Genomic DNA, 5,177 nt, shown 5'->3' with positions numbered 1-5,177 from the left:
TGTTTCAGGTACTCTAGCGAGCATTTATGCAAACACGTTCTCGCACCCGCAAGAGGAATCTTGATACGGCTGAGGAGACAGATTTAGCTCTTGACTTTTTGGAGAAGATAGTTTTTGAAGATTCAGATACAGAGAGTGAGAAGAAAGAACCTGTAACAATGGGTTATCGTATAGTTCCAGCTGATCCAGCTCTAATGGACTTTTCTCGGCCTAAAATTGATGACATTCAGTCAAGCATCATTAATCCGGCAATTTAAGCCAATACTTTTGAAATCAAGTCGGGCACTATTCAGATGGTGCAGAATTCTGTTTCTTTCGGAGGTGCTGCGACTGAAGATTCCAACATGCATATCAGGAATTTTATCGAGATCTGTAGTACTTTAAAATATAATGGTGTTACTGATGAGGCTATCAAGCTGAGGCTTTTGCCATTCTCTCTGAGGGACAAAGCTAAGGACTAGTTACATTCTTTACCAGCTGGGTCCATCACTACTTGGGAAGATCTCGCGCAAAAGTTTCTGGTGAAGTTCTATCCAATGGCCAAGACTGCAGCTATAAGGAGTGATCTTACTCGGTTTGCGCAGCAACAAGGAGAATCTATGTGTGAAGCTTGGGAGCGCTACAAGGAGATGTTGAGAAAGTGTCCACATCATGGTATGCCTGACTGGATGGTGATCACTGTTTTTTACAATGGTTTGGGGGCCCAATCTAGGCCCATGCTCGATGCAGCTTCTGGAGGCGCTTTGTGGGCCAAAAGCTATACTGAAGTCTATAATCTTATTGAAACTATGGCTGCAAACGACTATCAAAACCCAATTCAAAGGATGATGCCTGGGAAGGTAGCAAATATTCTGGAAGTTGATGCAGCTACAGCTATTATAGCGCAGCTACAGCTACTAAGCGCTGTCTATGAAGGTCGATTCTTTAGCCAACTATGGAGTCAATCAAATAGCTATTGTCTGTGAGCTTTGCGCAGGCTCTAATGCTACGGATCAGTGTTCTCTTGTTAATGAATCTGTTCAGTATGTGAACAATTATCAACGACTGCAGTAGCCTGTTCCAGCTACTTATCATCCTAATAACAGAAATCATCCCAATTTCAGGTGGAGCAATAATCAGAATATAGTTCAGCAACCATATCAGCAAGCTGCAAGTAAACAGTTTAATCCACCTGGATTCCAGCAACCTCAGCAATATGCTCAAAAGAAATCATATCTTCAACAAGGAGGTGATGCTCCACCTTCTAGTGTTGATTTCGAGGAGCTAAAGCTGTTGTGCAAAAGTCAAGATGTTTCTATCAAGACCTTGGAAAATCAAATCGGTCAAATAGCCAATGCCTTGCTCAATCGTCAACCTGACACACTTCCCAGCGATACTGAAGTGTCAGGCAGGAAGGAAGCTAAGGAGCAAGTCAAAGCTATCACCTTAAGGTCTGGAAAAGTTGCTGAAGCTGAAAAAGCAAAAGATGGAGAAGCTGAAGTTGTAGATGAAGAAGAAAAGCAAAAGGAAAAAGAGGGGGAACCAAGGAAGACTACTGTTGAACAGACTCTGCCTGAGGGTACGACAGGGGAGAAACAGCTCTATCCTCCACCACCTTTTCCTAAGAGATTGCAAAAATAAAAGTTGGACAAGCAGTTTGGTAAGTTTCTGGAGGTGTTCAAGAAACTTCACATCAACATACCTTTCGCCGAGGCTCTGGAGCAAATGCCTGGTTATGCAAAATTCATGAAAGGTATTCTTTCAAGGAAAGTGAAACTGGATGATCTTGATACCATTGTTCTAACAGAAGAGTGCAGTGTTATCCTGCAACAAAAGTTACCTCCAAAGCTTAAGGATCCGGGTAGCTCCACCATTCATTGCACAATTGGCAAGTTGTCATTCGACAAGTGCCTTTACGATTTGGGAGCAAGCATCAATCTGATGCCGTTGTCTATCTTCAAAAATCTAAATTTGCCTGATCCAAAGCCGACCTACATGTCTCTACAATTGGCTGATCGTTCTATAACATACCCACGAGGATCGTGGAGGACGTGCTAGTAAAGGTGGACAAGCTCATCTTTCCTGCAGACTTTGTCATTCTGGATTTCGAGGAAGATAAGAAGATTCCCATAATCTTGGGAAGACCTTTCTTGGCTACAGGCCGTACCTTGATAGATGTGCAAAAGGGTGAACTTACTATGAGGGTGCAAGATCAGGATGTGACATTCAATGTGTTCAATGCGATGAAATTCCTAATGGAAGATGAGGAGTGCTTCAAGATAGATTTGGTCGATTCTGTAGTTATTTCAGAACTTGATCATGTGCTAAGGTCTGATGCCTTAGAAAAAGCCTTATTTGGGGAATTTGACAGTGATGATGAGGAAGGCAATGAGCAGTTACAATATCTAAATGCTTCTCCTTGGAAACGAAAGCTAGACATGCCATTTGAATCTCTTGGTAATACTGATCTCAAGAATGCTGAAGGAAAGCTCAAACCATCTATTAAGAAAGCACCTACTTTGGAGCTTAAACCATTGCCTGAACACTTGAGGCTCTTGAGGATTTTAAGAGAATTTAAATCGGCCATCGGATGGACTATAGCAGATATAAAAGGGATCAGCCCTTCGTACTGCATGCATAAAATTCTGCTAGAGGAAGGTAGCAAGCCGACTATTGAGCAACAACGAAGGCTTAATCCTATAATGAAAGAAGTAGTGAAGAAAGAAATTCTAAAGTGGTTGGATGCAGGAATCATATATCAGATTTCTGACAGTTCTTGGGTGAGCCCCATGCAATGTGTACCTAAGAAAGGAGGTATTACTGTGGTCACAAATGAGAAGAACGAGCTCATCCCCACTCGAACAGTCACAGGCTGGAGGGTATGCATGGATTATAGAAAGTTGAATAAAGACACAAGGAAGGATCACTTCCCTCTTCCATTTATTGATCAGATGCTCGACAGGTTGGCTGGTCATGAGTATTATTGTCTTCTGGATTGCTATTCGAGCTACAATCAGATTTGCATTGCACCACAAAATAAAGAGAAGACTACTTTCACTTGTCCATTCGGCACGGTTTCTTTCCGTAGAGTTTCTTTTGGCTTATGTAGTGCACCTGCCACTTTTCAGAGATGCATGATGGCTATATTATCTGATATGATTGGAAATAATGTTGAAGTGTTCATGGACGACTTCTCCGTCTTTGGACATTCGTATGATGAATGCTTAAATAATCTTCGTTTGGTGCTCAAAAGGTGTGTGGAAACCAATCTAGTGCTCAATTGGGAAAAATGTCACTTCATGGTGCAACAAGGCATCATTCTTGGGCATAAGGTCTCTAGTAAGGGTCTTGAGGTGGATAAAGCCAAGGTGGGAGTCATTGAAAATCTTCCGCCACCTATTTACGTGAAAGGAATTCGTAGTTTTCTTGGTCATGCGTGTTTTTATCGGCGTTTCATCAAGGACTTCTCTAAGATTTCTAAGTCGTTGTGCAACTTTCTCGAGAAAGATGTGCCTTTCAAATTTGATGATGATTTCTTGGAAACATTTGAGACTCTCAAGAAGAGTTTAATCACTGCACCAGTTATTACGGCACGTGATTGGAGAGAACTTTTTGAGATGATGTGTGATGCAAGTGATTATGCTGTGGGAGCAGTTCTTGGGCAGCGAAAGTCTAATATCTTTCATGTGGTCTACTATGCTAGTAAGACACTAAATGGAGCTCAACTGAACTACACCACTAATGAGAAGGAGCTCTTGGAAATAGTTTTTGGTTTTGAGAAATTTCGATCTTATCTACTTGGGACAAAGGTGACAGTATTCACTGATCACGCTGATATCCGCTATCTGGTCTCAAAGAAGGATTCGAAGCCTAGACTTATTCGTTGGGTGCTCTTACTACAGGAATTTGAGTTAAAGATCAAGGATCGAAAAGGTACTGAAAATCAAGTAGCTGATCATCTCTCTAGATTGGAGAATCCTGATTCTACTTCACATGATAAGACATTGATCAACGAATCTTTTTTGGATGAGCAGTTGTTCGTAATTCAAGAGGAAGAGCCATGGTTTGCAGACATTGTGAACTATCTTGTTAGCAATATAATGCCTCCTAATATGAATGCGGCTCAAAAGAAGAAGTTTCTGCATGAGGTAAAGTGGTACATGTTGGATGAATTTGTTTATATAAGGAGCTGACTAGATCATCAGGAGATGTATCCCATTCTGCGAGATGGAAGGGATATTACAAGACTGTCATTCTACAGTTTATGGTGGACATTATGGTGATGAAAAGACAGCAGCTCGTATTCTTCAAACGGGTTTTTTCTGGCCTACGTTATTTAAGGATGCACATCAGTTCGTTTTAAGGTGTGATCGTTGCCAAAGAGTTGGGAATCTTACCAGAAAGTATGAGATGCCTTTGAATGTGATGCTTGAAGTTGAGGTCTTCGATGTTTGGGGAATCGATTTCATGGGACCATTTATCTCGTCCTGTAAAAATCAGTACATCTTGCTGGTAGTCGATTATGTCTCGAAATGGGTAGAAGTCAAGGCTCTACCGACGAATGATGCAAAGGTAGTGCTGAGTTTTCTTCATAAGCAGATATTCACAAGGTTTGGAATGCCAAGTTATCATAAGTGATGAAGGGTCGCATTTATGCAATCGTAAGTTCACTTCTATGATGCAGCGCTATAATGTGAATCATCGCATCGCTACTGCCTATCATCCGCAAACTAATGGTCAAGCTGAAGTGTCTAATAGAGAGATCAAGCGCATTCTAGAGAAAGTCGTTTTTCCGTCAACGAAAGATTGGTCTTTGAAGCTCGACGAAGCTGTTTGGGCTTATAGAACAGCATACAAGACTCCACTTGGGATGTCCCCGTTTCAGCTTGTCTATGGTAAGGGATGTTATTTACCTGTGGAGCTTGAGCATAAGGCTTATTGGGCAATGAAGAAGTTAAACCTTGATCTAAATGAAGCTAGGAAGAAGCGAATGCTTCAGTTAAATGAACTTGATGAATTTCGACTTCAAGCATACGAAAATAACAAAATGTACAAGGAAAAAATAAAAAAGGTGGCACGACAGGAAGCTATCTCCTAAGTCATTCGTGTCGGGGCAATAAGTTCTTCTATTCAACTCTCGTCTCCGATTTTTTCCTGGAAAGTTGAAATCAACGTGGTCTGGACCATTTTTCGTCAAA

At 41.3% G+C, this 5,177-nt stretch overlaps 1 non-coding gene across 1 annotated transcript; it reads right to left on the bottom strand.

Annotated features, from left to right (window-relative positions):
• Positions 1 to 551: 551 nt before the first annotated feature.
• LOC141710274 (small nucleolar RNA R71) lies at positions 552 to 658 on the bottom strand. The gene has a single exon (XR_012570802.1). It is a non-coding gene; the product is annotated as a small nucleolar RNA R71 (small nucleolar RNA).
• Positions 659 to 5,177: the final 4,519 nt, after the last annotated feature.

The sequence above is a fragment of the Apium graveolens genome, chromosome 2 (genome assembly GCF_009905375.1).
Source record: "Apium graveolens cultivar Ventura chromosome 2, ASM990537v1, whole genome shotgun sequence".
NCBI lineage: Eukaryota > Viridiplantae > Streptophyta > Magnoliopsida > Apiales > Apiaceae > Apium > Apium graveolens.
Note: the sequence above shows the minus strand (reverse complement) of the source record. Positions and strands in the feature narration are given on the sequence as shown.